At 34.3% G+C, this 15,920-nt stretch overlaps 1 protein-coding gene across 1 annotated transcript in view; it reads left to right on the forward strand.

Moving 5' to 3' along the window:
- Positions 1–15,920, forward strand: part of LOC149791891 (contactin-like) — a 158,723-nt gene that overhangs the window by 14,033 nt on the left and 128,770 nt on the right. The gene's annotated exons all lie outside the window — the stretch shown is intronic.

A 15,920-nucleotide genomic window follows, 5' to 3' on the forward strand; every position in this document is an offset into this window, starting at 1 on the left:
ACCTTCAGTTAAAGTTCTTTAAAGCTACTTTGACAGATAATTGTTTTCAAAACATGGCTACACAGTATATCAATGATTTCCCAATTCCAGCTTCCAATATCCATTCGCTCAGTCTTAGTTTAATCTTAGTTTGCCTAACTTCAAAACGACTCTGTCCAAAAAATATATGTAAGATATTATGTAGCAGTGTTGTGGAATAACACTTCCAATGATATTACACAAACTCCAACACTCTAGTCTTTTGAGAACTCACTTCACAAAATTTCTTCTTTCTGATTAGATCATAGCACAAAGAGAATGACATACATCACTTGGTTAACCCCGAAAATCCCATCTCACGAGCCTACATGTATGCTTTTAATATAAATAATGTATCTGTGTACACTGCATATGAGTGTCAGATATTGTAGTCAGTAGAGTTATATTTGTAAATATACGTTGTATTTAGAGGTTTAATATTTTATTATTAAGAATAATATTTGAGATTGATTTATTGATAAAAAATCAATAGTTTGACCCTCAGAAAAAATAAAATCGTCATTATTATTATTATTATTATTAGTAGTAGTAGTAGTAGTAGTAGTAGTAGTAGTATAGGACTATCTTCTTATACTGTCTGTCTGTCTGTCTGTCTGTCTGTCTGTCTCTCTCTCTCTCTCTCTCTCTCTCTCTCTCTCTATATATATATATATATATATATATATATATATATATATATATATATATATATATATATATATATATATATATATATATTTGCTTGAAAGTTTTCGGTATTGTATTCATGCTCTTTATAACAGAATAACCCTTAAATGATTTATATCTACTCCTTTAAGAAAGTTGCTCGTTTACTAACATGGTTTAGTTATATGGATTTTGGATAAAAGGGCAAGTATTTTTGTTGCTCTTTCTGGCTCTGGCTTCAGAAACATACCTATGAAACTATGCAGATTTATTTATGACGCAAGGGGATAAATAGTCACACAAAATTAATTATTGTCTCTGCGTTGTTGATGGATTTCTTTAATGCTGCAAATAACAAACCCTAAAATATTCTATACCATACACGCGCGCGGTGTGTGTGTGTGTGTGTGTGTTGCTCGCCAAATTATACGTGTTAGAAACTCCCTTTGATATGTGAAAGTCTTCATAATTGGAGTGAATTCACGTGACCTGTTCGTACGGTTTGAAAACTTCGTTTCGTTTCATATTTTTTGATCTGCAGAAAAGGAAGGATTTTGAAACCAAATGCTTGGCAATGATACAATTTTTTTCGATGATTTGATAAACAAATAAAGATATATACACGAATATGACATGCATACATCAGTTTAAAATTAACATGTGTACAGCCTTGCATGGCAACGTTACTGCTCATGGATCCACATCTCATTTTAAATTAGTGTGTGATAAGTAAACTTATTCTCCAGAAGGTTTCGTAATAATACAATGTCTACCACACCCAGTGCCTACGTTATGTACAACATATTAATTTAATATTCTCTTCTATTCATTGATACATATTTTTATAATATTGTATTAAAAGCTATGTAAGAGCTTAGTTCGAAATTGTCAAAAATGCCTATTTGTATTGATTGGCAACATTATTTTACTTTACACCATTGTCACCTTAATATATACTCATAAAATGAACCTGAATATGGTTTTAGTAGCTCTTAGATTCTGAATGAGAAACTTTTGTCCAGTTTTATTAATATTGAGATCTACTTATTAATAAATAGATCTGACAGGCACCCACACCAATGTATATTCTATTTGGATTGACAAATAGATTTACAGCTTATAAACTGCTGGAAGCTGAAACCATCATTCGGAACGTACATTTTCCTAAATCTGTAGTTTCCTAAAGCAATGCGTAAAATTTATCTTTAGTAAATGATTATGTTTTATTACTAATAATGTTAAGAATCATTTTAATTCCTAATGTAAATATTGTTTTTCACCAGCATGATATTATCGTAAATCGACAATTTTAGGAAATCCATTTGATCGCTACAACTCTTTACAATTAGAGTAAATTCGCGTGAGTTTTTCTTACCCGTTGTTTTATTTAGTTTAAATTCTTATCATCTATAAGTATACATTTATTTTTCTTCAGACGTGAATATATTGAATCTCGGTTCATTTCTCTTCATATTTAGGTTAAAACTAAGATAGCATGGGCTTACTGTACGGCTATCCCTTACATTTCAAAGCTGTCTACACCTGTATGAAAAATTGTTGTTGTGATATTTTTTCTTCTTCAAATCAAAGAATCAGTCTTTGTTTAGATTTATCTTACAGCTTGTTTTTTAAATAAAAACTACATTTTATTAAAGCTTGAAATCCAATTAATATCACCAAACAAAACATTTTGGGTTAATTTAGATTAAAAAAACACCGTACTAGTCATGCATCACGTTACTTACTGAAAAATGAATATAAAAACAAAGGCCTCTACACGGGGTCCGCATTATGTGGAGGGAAAAATTATGTTTTGGTTTGAAACGTTTTTCTTATATTTTTTTCATCTCTAGAAATAATTTATTTTGAATGAAAAGGCAGTATTAAAACCCTTTTCTGTATTCGTGTGGAGTAAACCTATTAAAACAAAATTGATGTCTAAGTACAATTTTGAGACATGCAAATACAGTTTTATATGGCTGTATATAGCTACACACTATTATCCCATTTGAAGAAGCGATTGACTCGGTATTTATCCCTCTATATCCTTTAAGTTCAGAGGTCAGTATGATCCTGAAACTGTGTAGGTTTTTTTTTATGTGGGGGGGGGGGGGATTGTCCTGAAAAGTACTGAAACCTTTATTTCCCTATGTTTCTAAACTTTATTTATACTAACTCGAAATGACTGAGGCTAGAATATTCATGGAAGACTGTCAGAAAGTTCATATAAAGGTCAAGCAAAACGAATGAGACCACCGACTCGGATCGGGACTGAGGTTGCACTTTTTATTCGGTAATTTGCACAGGGTTATTTAAAAAGAAGAAGCTAGTCAGACATTTAACCTGTGGGAGCATATGCTATTTAATTAAAAAAACACCGGAATGTTGGCAGTTTCGTTCAAATGTTCAATATTTAATAGATAATGCGGATATCTAGTTCAGTTTAACTGTCAAAGGGTTCGAAAGCGAAACTGCGTTCAGAGTGAAAGCCAATGTTTAGAAAGCAAAAATACGTACCAAATATTTGGCATGAAATTTAAAGAGCATAAGTGGCGGTAAAAATTTTCTTAAATAAATATTGTCTAGAGTAAGAGAAGGTTAAGACAATTCAAATTCCATGCAGAAGAAGCTGTGGGAAAATTCGTTTGTCTGAACAGGGGCATGGCTACTATACCTAATTTCGGCTATTTTTTTAAAGCATTGTTCCTAGCTGATAAGCTGGATTTAAATTTGATTAGACTATGTCTGTTTTAAAAATACGATAAAATCACAAGATCAAGATACATGGATAACTGACAAAGAGTTTCATTTTGTATATTTGGAGATGATAAAATCCAAGTTTTTGGAGGTTTTCACAGCAAAGAATGAGCCCCTTAGTGCCAGAAAATGAAATTATTTGATTATTTTGGAACTTTACCTGAGACCCTTTGGTAAAATAGAGAAGTGAAAGCTCCACCTGGATTGCGGTTTGTTATTTACTGGATTTAGGTAACAAATTTAACAACCATCAATGTAAACGAAATCAGAGAAGTCAGATGGTTATAAAACAAATTTGCAACTTAAAATAGGCGAATCCACGCGCTATTTGTTGAATATTCCATTACCATTCTCTCCACTCACTCCAGCTCCACCCTCTCCACACAAACACCGTCCTTTCTCCTTGACAGTGACATATGTGTCATACATAATATTAACTTTGTCGCACGTGTAATGTATCCTGCATCATCCTGTATATATCATCTTTGGTTAGAAATTATTTGAAAACGTCTTTGTAATTGTGATTTTTGTAATCTAACATCTGACCCCGGGCAGGAGATCCAGAGTTGAAGTCACTGATGACAAAACTTTTGTAGATGGTTCCCCAAAGGTTAGCATAATTAAGTTTCGTCAATTTACACTCAGTGGCATGCAAGATACAAGCACTTCCTCTGCATAGACGAAGACCGACCAATGTCCTCTGATCCAAAAGATTTATATAAGATCACGCATTATTTTAAAATAACGTCACACTTTATTTCATTGTTCTTCCAGTAATTTCATCCATGATATGGATAGGTACCTAGTCAGTACACACTCAATAAGTCTAGTCAGTACACACTCAATACACCTAGTCATTACACACTCAATATACCTAGTCAGTACACATTCACTAGTCCGAATCAGTACACACTCAATACACCTAGTCAGTACACACTCAATATACCTAGTCAGTACACACTCAATACACCTAGTCAGTACACATTCGATAGACCTAGTCAGTACACACTCACTACACCTAGGCAGTACACACTCAGTGGATCTAGGCAGTACACACTCAGCAGTCATAGTCCGGACACGATCAATACACTTGGTCAGTACACTCAATACACCTAGTCGGTACACACTCAGTACACATTGTCAGTACGCACTCAATAACTCGGTCATTACACACACGCACACGCGCGCGCGCGCGTGTGTTAGACCCTTAACATTTAAATTCTAAATTATAAACAGTACAGTCGTTAAATATTGACTAATCTCTAAATTTATTTCTAAAATTAAATGAAAACTTTTTCTTGATGCGGCCTTGCCATTGGGTATGTGACTTTGATTTTTGAATTTTGGTCATGTTGGATTCGCAATGATTTTTTCTTCTTCTTCTGGTCTATCTTGGAACTACCGTCCTTACAGTCATCCTATCATAGTGTACGCGTCAGAGAGCTGTATTCTCGAGTAACGCATGCGTAACCATCATACTGTACATGTATGATTTGAGCAGCCTCGCTCGTAACATGAGCTGCTGTAGAACGCGTACGTGTAAATGAATTGAAATCAATAAAACAGCTTACCGTAACAGTGACACCAGCTGTGCATGTAGTCTTTATTTCTCATCATGCGCCATTATCTTATGGTATTTTGCACGGGCCTTGTGGTGATTAACCGATTACATAATTTTCAATACAAGTAACGTTAACTTTTCGTAGCAGACGAGCGTTTAAATAGTGGTTAACCTGTATATGTCACTGAACCACTAGTCTTTAATACTAAAACAGTTGTTATAAATGGTTAATTGCAATCTCTTTGTGTGCAGGATAATATATAAAGATGCGCATGAAGACTTATTGAAGACAAAGAACGTAGGTAATTTTTTTTTTTTTTTTTTAAATACGAAAAAGAATTAGCCTTAGATATTCTGTTTAGACCAAATAAGTCTCTCTGAATCTAATAGCCTAGCTTTCATAGCTGTGCTGATCTGTTACGGTTTTGTTGTTGTTCCGTTTGAAGTATCGAAAAGATATTTGCTGTAATGGAACATATGCAAAAACTTTATAATTAGTAGCTACAAGGCGTCAACCAAATTTACTTAGTACATCTGTACTTCATTACCTAATGCCAGTAGCTGGGACGCCACCCGAGATTACTGGGTGTTAAACAATTTGGTTAAACTTACAGAACTAATATGCTAGTTGTATGAGCTTGAAACATACAGTATTATCTGATGACATAATAAAAGAAAAAACATTGGTGAAGTTAGAGAATGCACAGTACAACATTTGTACCCTTGTTAAAAATCTGTGCAAGCAGGTTATATATAACAAAAACATAACTTGATCACACACACACACACACGCACACACCTCTAGGGGACCTGGATGGTTGAGTGGTATATAGTGCTCGATTTACCGATCATGCCATCTCACACAAGTCTGCGTAGGTTCTAGCCTCGGGGTCGGCCAATGTCGGTATGTGAGAAAGCTTGCAAGTAGCTTCCGTGGGTCGGTGGTTCTCATCGATGTTTTCCCGGGTTCTTCCTTCACCGATAATATGGGCCGCCATATATAGCCTATCTTGCGCTAAAAAATGGTGTTAAACCCGAACAAAACAATAACTATAACAAACACATAAGCATGTCAGATATAAACACATGCTATGTTTTAATATATACACCAGAAGTTTTAGCCTAAAACTTGAGTCTATTAATCAGAATTTCCATAAATAATTTAACCTTATGAGTATAGAATCATCATGCCTGTGTAATCTCGTACTTTTTTATTTATTGGGACTATACACCCTTTATTATTAATCGGGACTATACACACTTTTGACACCAATGGGAAAAATACCTTTATCAAAAATATTGTTAGAAAAGTGATTAAGAATTGTAGCAGCATCTCTTTACCAAAAGTAAAAATTCATTGAGTAGTTTGTCTGGCCCATAATTTGTGCCAGTATTTAACTGTTTATACTCCTGACAAATTTCTTCTTTAGCAGTTTGTATCTTAGCTCATCAAAAATATTTCGATCGCATTTTCATAAATGTTGTCTAAAATAGACCATTTTCTCATCAGAGGTGAGAAGGCAGTCAGCAGGGTTATTTACGCATTTTAAATATCTATCAGATTTATTTGGTTTAACCATGATCAGCCAGATTTATGTTAATCTTTAAAAAGATCTCCAATACTCCTCAGTGGTATTAAGCCTTGTAGTAATTATTCGTCAAATTGTTGATTATCATATTTGTATCTATAATGTCTCATCGTGCCTTAAAACTTCAAGAGACCTCCTGCATGCCAAGCGAACTAAGGCGCTCACCTTAACAGATCGCACACATCTCACCTAGTCTCGGCTTGGGGTAGCTTTCAGGTAGCTTCGAGTGGTTCGGTGAAGTTTCACAAGATCTTCCCGCGTTCTTTCTCCACCAAACATATGGACCGCCATGTATAGTCTATCATCTGCGGGAAAAATGGCACTAAACCCACAAAATCTAACACACAATTAAAACATTCGATTATTCACTCAGTTTTGTCTTGTGATCTTCATGTTCTTGGTTTAGTGATGTGTCTATTATTTAAGTCGATTGCGTATGCCCTCGCATCCATCACCATACCAAGGCGACTGGGTGGCCTTAATTCCTTCAAACAAATGAATACCTTTTGTGCAATCTAAAAACTGTAGTTTATCATGCTTATCAGGTAAAATATGCTCTCAGACCACCCATCGTTCACATCTATCAATCCACGTTTAGCACATTTCCCCGAATCATGTGACTGATAAAAGTAATATAAATATATTATTTCGAGGAGGATGGCGGGGATGTCCTGTCCATTATAACATTTTAAGAGTCCAAACATAAGCTATGACTAGTCAAAATATATGTGGATAACTAAAATTAAAATTAAAAACATACCGAAAAATATAGCAGTAAACAAAAACAAACTTTTGAAAAACTAAACTGAAAAAATGTAGTAGTAAATAAAGCCTTTAATAACTCAACTATTTAGGAACATCCCTGAACTTCTTCATTACCTATAATTCTATATTTTGATATCATTTAAAGCTGATTATTTGACGCAACCACCATCCAATTCTAGCGTTTTCAAACCTTAAAACATGACAATGATCTCCATTCCTTGGCAATTTCACCCTTTACAGGTACTCTTTACACCGCAAAGCGAGGTTGCTAGAGAGTTAACCACTATATCCTCATAATAATTATAGGCTACCTATAAAACGGATACTAAACACCTTTGCAATATCTTTGCTTTTTTTTAACACCTTAACAATTATCTTACATAAACCTTAACTAACAGCACACTTACATCGGACTGTATGTAGGTTGCTTGAAACTTTTCGCGACAGATCGAAATCTATCCAACCCCACTGCCTTAACCGGTGTAGCAGGCCAAATTAACCCCTGCCCAGATTAAACCCGGGTATAGTTTGGCCCAGGCCAGAGTATACTCCAGGGGATAAAGTGTCCTAGGCTAAACTTTGCCCGGGGGTGTAAAATAGCCTGGGCCAGACCATACCCCTTCAGGCCAGAATATTCCCATCTTGTATATTAAATTAATATTTACTTTATCGTTCTGGTCTTTACTTGTAGCAGGAAAACATGAACAACAATCATCACCGCTTTTTCTGAGTTTAATGAGGTATGTTTTAGCTTCAGCTTAAAGAAATAAGAATACCATTGTGATTTAACAACTAGAAAATATTGATGGGAGTGTTGGAAATATAATTGTTAATCAATACAATTGGACTGGAAGAATGTGAGGTATATATTGTATCATGATTCTGGATTCCATCTTCAAGTTGTCCACAAAAAGCTCAAATTGTTGTGCATTGACACTACCACGATAGTGTACCACATAATTAACACTGTCTCTGGACATTGAAGAGTATATATATATATATATATATATATATATATATATATATATATATATATATATATATATATATATATATACCTTGACAGACTACGAGTACGATGTCACTTAACTTACCTGACAAAGCTAATCAATAAAATGTCGAAAAATTAAGTAATTCTTGTGTATATCGCTCAACACTATTGATATCATGGGGGTATAATTTGGCCTGAGGGGTATGAATTGGCCTAGGCCATAATACACCCCAGGGGTATAAATTGACCCAGGTCATAATATACCCGGGTATAATCTAGCCTAGGCCGCTTTAACTCCAGGTATACTCCGGACTGGGGGTATACTATTGCCTGTTACACCGGGACTAGAATCATACAGTAACTAGATCCCTGCCCTACTGATATTTTCTCTACTCTATAATGGATTCATTTTCTGGATGCCATATTCCTGACAAGTTCTTTGAAAGAAACGAAAGCAGGAAATAAAAAAAGAAATAAGACATCAGGGTCAAGACGATCAATTATGGTCGCCCCATGAAACGCGTGTGTGCTGTAGGCCTCCATGAGAGCCACCAGTAAATATTACAATCGAAAATAGGTGACATTTGTAGCGTTCATTTGATTGTTTAGCATGGTCTCAATAGAGTTTATAGCTTTGAATTGCTTAGCTTAGTCCCCATGTCTCTAGCTTTCAAATGCTCAACTTAGCGTAGTCTCCATATCTCTGGTTTTCAATTGCTTAGCCTGGTTATATGACGCCTCTAGCTTTCAATTGCTTAGTCAAGTTCTATAATGTCTCTAGCTTAGCGTAGCGTAGTCCCCATATCTCTATCTTTCAATTGCTTAGCCTAGTTCTATGATGTCTCTAGGTTTCAATTGCTTAGCCCAGTCCCAATATCTCTAGCTTTCATTTGCTTAGCATAGTCATATGACGTATCTAGCTTTCAAATGCTTAGTTAACTTCTATGATGTCTCTAGCTTTCACCTACTAAGCGTACTTATATGATGTCTCTAGTTTTCAACTGCTTAACCTAGTTCCATGATGTCTCTAGCTTTCAAATGCTTAGCGTTGCGTAGTCCCTATATATCTAACTTTTGATTGCTTAGCCTAGCTGTGTGATGTCTCTAGCTTTCAAATGCTTAGCTAGCGTAGTCCCCAGATCTTTGGCTTTCAATTGCTAAGCCTAGTTATATGATGTCTCTAGCTTTCGAATGCTTAGCCTAGTTCTATGATGCCTCTAGCTTTCAATTGCTTAGTGTAGCTTAGTCCCCATGTCTCTAGCTTTTCAAACGCTTAGCGTAGCGCATTCCCCATATTTCTAGCTTTCAATTGCTTAGCCTACTTGTATGATGTCTCTAGCTTTCAATTGCTCAGCTTAGTCCTATGATTTTTATAGCTTTCAAATGCTTAGCCTAACTCTATGATGTATCTAGCTTTCAAGTGCTTAGCGTAGTCCTATGATGTATCCAGCTACCGCGCTGGAGATCAGCATAATAATGGGTTTTTATTTTTTTTAAAATATATCTATCATGTTTTTTAATGAAGGTTAGTAGACAGAATAAATTGAGACGTAAGTCGGGCACACAGTAGGTAAATATTGGTCACATGGCAAGTTCATTTGGTTAGTTGCATTTGTGAAACCACTCATAAATATAGCCAGTGTGAGCATTTATAGGTAACATAGCAAAAGGGTGTGATACATTGATATTTTAGAGTGTAACGGTATGCACTATTATTATATGCTCATTTTTTCTCGTTTAACTTTACATTGTCAGAATCGTGCAGTATTTGTTCCACACTAAACTGCTTCATACTGCAGCACACGTGTGCACAAAACAGTATTTTTTATTAGAAATTACTTTGTAAACAAATCATGTACACTCCTGTATTAGTATTAGACTCATTTGCTTTTGGTTGATTAGATTTGTTTGTGAATGAACAAGACAAGCTGTTTCGACTATTTCAAAGTAGAGATGATAACGTTAACGATGTAGACGAGTTCACTGAGTCACAAACGAAACTTTCAAACAAGCAAACGATTGAACGAATGTGATATTCGCAATGTCAACAACAAACAACAGGAGAGACAGTAATACCATTCTAATCATTTAATCAGTTATTTAGGAGAAGTGTCAGTAACCTGTCGTAAATAGATGGTTCATGCAATGACCAGTGCTCTCTAAGATGTATAAAAATAGCATACAAAATATGTTGAGACCAAGGGGTATCGCACATCTATCAGAGACGTATCATTTTACAAGTCAGTCAAAACACTAAATTCGAGAAAAAATACAGCTGAAGGTTTTGGGAGGAAACTAAGAACTCCAGAGCTAATAAGCCAAGACGACGAAAAAGTATTATTTCCGCTGGCTATATGAACTGTCACGCAACAATTACCTTTCAATTTTCCCCATTTAATTATTTTGATACAGTGATAGGCTAGCGATAGAAGTCATACAGTTATAGCCAGGGTCCCTCCAACAGCGAGCATGACAGGGCATAAATATAGATCTTCTTTAGTTGGTAATAGGAAAGGCAATACATATACTTATATTTATGCATATTGAATTTCCTCATGATGCACTTTTTTCTTTCTTTTCTTCAAATACGAATGACATGACCCATGTCATTCATTCCAAAACTTGATACACACCGCGAAATTGTACTGTAATTTTGAATACATTTCCAACTGAAATCACATTCCCCATACTGCACTCAAAAACGAAATGTGATATTCCATAGCGTCTCTGTGATAATTTCAATTAAAAGAATGAATGATTTGCTCATTATTATTCCAACAACCAATGACAGAACAAAAACGGAACGGTGGTTTATTCAATGCGAGTCCGCTGCTAATCACATTTACATCGTACAGATTGACTCGGCTATAAAAAAAAATGCTCCAGTCAGTCACAATTAGAAAGGAAACTGAGCTGAATCAAGAGAAGAACAAAATCCATCCATTCCAGAACAACAGGAAAAAGGTTGTTTCAATGCGCATTCATTCAAGTATGACTCTAAATCCCAATTTTAAGTAGACCAATACAAGAAATTTTTAACACTAATGTCGAGCGCGAGACGAAGATCAAAGTTCGCTGATGTGCGCATTAATATTGTTACTGTTTATTGATGAATCTAAGGTTGTGTATTTATTTTGCAATACATCTTAATTCAATTACTTTGCTTTTTATTATATTTTCTTTTTATTATTAAACTTTACGAAGAAAAACAAAATGAGTATATAATAAAAAGATTATTGCATTTGCATGGGAAATATGAACTCGTTTTTTTTTTCTTTCTCCGGACTAATACTGCATTTGCAATGGTTGTGCAGTATTACTCAGAAAATTTCGTCCATATTTTCCAATACAACCTCTGTACCCTATAAAAACTGTTGAATTGTACTGGAACAGACTGTTACGTGTTTAGGCTCTTACAAAAGTAACAAGAAAAAGTGCAGAAAATAAGTTTTGCAAAATGTAATAAATAATTTATTTTTCTAGAAAAACAAGGTCAAAATGAGAAAACGAACTTACGGTTTTACGAATCAAATCCAAAAGTAATCCAAGAATTAAAAAAAAAAGTCCTATTATTAAAAAGTCCTAAATAAATCTGAGCTCGAATCCCGACGAAATCCAAAAATGGAAGCGATGTATTCAATTGTAACCTGTGAAGTACTGCAGTGTCAACAGTCCCTTGATGAATCACAACAAATATTATTCCATATTTTGAATCATGTATAAATTTCGATAAATGTCTTTGTCCAAGAATTAATTTAGAGCACTAGTATTTCCAGGGGAAACAATCTTTAAATCCAAATAATTTGAAGAAAACAAAATAATTAGACCAAACTGGTCACAACATAAAACACTTTAACTTCTCAAGTGTTAAGGCAAAAATGAAAATTATTTTTCAAAACATCAATAATAAATCTAACTACAACGCAGAACAGATGCCAGTATGTGGGTCAGTCCTCCGGTCAAAACAGAGTTTATAACAATTGCTACATGTAATTTGTCACGTACTCAAAGTATGGCCTCGATTCCACTTTATGAATCTTGCTCTGAGAAAGAATAACTCTTTCTGGTTCTGAACCAAGGTCAGGAACTATGGCAAGCATTAAATACAACGTTTCTACTAATAGTTGTTTACTTTGTTTACTTGAAAAATAAAAAAAATCAGTCAGAACTGATGTCTATTCCCGTAAATAAAGTTACATTACAATATCATGTAATGGATAAAAAGAAATTAAAACTAACAAACAAACACTTAAATTAAATCAAGTATAAGTTAAATCAAATGTACATAACAAGAGAATGAAATAAAACATGAAGATATTCAGTCATATTGGTGTATTATATGCAATTAAATGTATAAGTTGCGCCTCGCGCCACAACCAAAGTTGGCCCGACGTAACATTTTCCGAAAGGAGAATATGTAATTATTTATAAATCGTCTGAACTAGCTGGATATTAGTTTTAAAAAACATACCAGAAATATTTTCCTATAGAAATTAACTAATATTACTAATATAACAGAGCCATGGAAAGCTAAATGGACATTACGATTGCACGACTTTAATTTCAGATCTGGCAGTGACAGGAATTGACAAGATTATGAGAAATGTCAGACAGCAACAGTGAAATATATTCTAGTTGTAGTTTGACCAGAAAGTGCATCCAGTTAAATGCATTTATTTTTGTAGTTTGACGAGAAAGCACATGTTGTGAACTGCACTATAGTTGTAATTCGACCCGAACTCTCATCCACAGAAATGCGTTCTGGTTTTTATTTGACTTGAAAGCACATCAAGTGAAATATATATTGACAAGACTACGTAATGCAATACGAATGCTGTCAGAATGATTTAAATGATGCGGTTTACATCACCTATAAGTAAATGTAATTTATTAAATATGCCCGATGTTCCCAATCTGACCGAATTATAAGTCTTTAGCTTCAAAAATAAATTAAGAAACAGGTAGTGAGGTTTTGGGGGAATAGTGTAAGTTTATCACTCCGGTTAACTGTCAAATGAATATTGGTTGGTCGGAGTAGATGTGGGATTTTAAAATACAAGAGTACGGCCATCATTAAGTGAAAGCTAAATGTTGCTCTGGGTGAACATTTCTCTTTACTAAGCTTGAGATAAATAATAAATAAAAAATGTGATGGATGCTTTTAATTATAATACTGATATGCACATTTGATTTAATTATATCTGATTTAATATATATTTATTTCAATTTAATTGTTTGTCAGTTTTAAATTTTTCACTAGAGATCATACTCTTTTTAGAAAATAGTTTGACCTTAATTGTTAGTTTATAAACACCAGTTGTTGATCTTAATCCTGACCTTGTTTCAGAATTGGTAGCAACCTTCGTAAACAAGTTCTATTTTATTTTAAAATGATTGGTTGTTTCCAAGGTCATGATGGGACTTTGTTTTTTAAGATATAAACAATTTTTTTCGTTAGGGTCACACTGGGTAAACGTGAACTGTAACAAGTACTTGCTTCTATAAACTTCAGAATATGATCACGTGACCCTTATTTACGTTTTAAAACGCCCATATAACCCATGTTTTGGAGAATTAATCTCAGTATAAGCTAGGCAGTTGAACGCTTAGTTGCATTTTTGTGCTGTTTGGAGTTATTTCAAATTACTTGGTTTGGAGTTATTTCAAATTAATTGGATTCAAAAGGATTAATTCTGTTATTTTTTCTGGAAAATACGTGTGCTCATGTAATATTGTGGAACAAGGAGAGATTTTAAAAAAAAAGTTATTCAGCTATCAGAAACCGGAGTGATAATTCTTGTTTCTACAAGGAACCGTAGACTTCAACACTACAGATTGCAGCATATCTCATCGTCTTCCATCTTGGATTCTTCGTCGGGATTCGAACGTGAAATCAGTAGAACATTTTTTATTAGGACTGCTAAAATTTTATTCTCGGATTATTTTTGGATTTGATTCTATAAAGACGTAAGTTCATATTTCTTTTTCATTTTTACAGAATTTTTTCAGGGAAATAAATTATTGTATTTTTCATAGCTTGTTGTTTTCACTCTTTCTTGTGTTAATGTTTATTCGAGCCTAAACATGTGACATAAGAATACGCAAGATATAATCTCACAGAATGTGTTCTGTCTCTCTCTCAGTTGGTTTATATCTGATCTGCCATATTGACTGTTTAACGTGGGTTATTTTGGTGCCCGTCAAATTGAAATATGGAGAATACTATAAATGATGTTGCAAATCTATGTTTAACAATTGAAATGCACAGTTTTGCAACACACATAATCGAATTCTAGTTTTGGATAACGTAAGAAAATTTATGCGAACAATATTGTAAAATTTTATCAAAATCAAAATTTGAATTCGGTAGATATTCTGTAAATGTTAACCTGTAGTGAATTTACTGGGATACATGGCTCTGCATTATGACGTGACGAGGAAAATATATATCCTACCAGTGGTTATAAAAGTCAATATAGGCTTTAAGAGGACAAGTCACTTTGATATTATGAGGACAGTTCAGTTTGATATTATGAAGACAAGTCAGTTTGACTTTATGAAGACAGGATGTGTTAACGAAGACAGTCCGTTTGACATTATGAGGATAGTCCGTTTGACATTATGATTACATTCAGTTTGGCATTATGAGGACATTCAGTTTGATATTATGAGGACAGTCAGTTTGACATTATGAAGACAGTCAGTTTGACATTATGAGGACAGCCAGTTTGACATTATGAAGACAGCCAGTTTGACATTATGAGGACAGTCAGTTTGACATTATGAAGACAGCAAGTTTGACATTATGAGGACAGCCAGTTTGACATTATGAAGACAGCCAGTTTGATATTATGAGGACAGTCAGTTTGACATTATGAAGACAGCCAGTTTGACATTATGAGGACAGCCAGTTTCACGTTATGAGGAGAGTAAGTTTGATATTATAAAAACAGTCAGTTTGATATAATGAGGACAGGTCAGTTTGACATTATATGAGGACAGTTCAGTTTGACATTACGTAGACAAGTCAGTATGACTTTATGAAGATAGGATGTGTTAACGAAGACAGTCCGTTTGACATTATGAGGACAGTCAGTTTGACATTATGAGGACAGTCAGTTTGACATTATGAGGACAAACTCAATATGTAAGCATATAAGTGCAATATACGGCTACATGAATCCATGCATATATAGCGTTATATAGTCATACATCAATGCAATATATGGCGTTTTATTTTCAAACATCCATGCATATGCAGCGTTTTATGGTCAAACATCCATGCATATATAGCATTATTTGGTCATACATCCATGCGTGTATAGCGTGTTTTGGTCATACATCCATGCATATATAGCGTTATCTGGTCATACATCCATGCATACAGCGTTATATGGTCATACATCCATGCATATGCAGCGTTATATGGTCATATATTCATGCATACACAGCGTTATATGGTCATATATCCATGCATATACAGCGTTATGTAGACATAACTCTATGCATATACAGCGTTATGTAGATATAACTCTATGCATATACAGCGTTATATGGTCATATATCCATGCAT

The sequence above is a fragment of the Sinohyriopsis cumingii genome, chromosome 9 (assembly GCF_028554795.1).
Source record: "Sinohyriopsis cumingii isolate HCF-2022 chromosome 9, ASM2855479v2, whole genome shotgun sequence".
In the NCBI taxonomy this organism is placed as follows: domain Eukaryota; kingdom Metazoa; phylum Mollusca; class Bivalvia; order Unionida; family Unionidae; genus Sinohyriopsis; species Sinohyriopsis cumingii.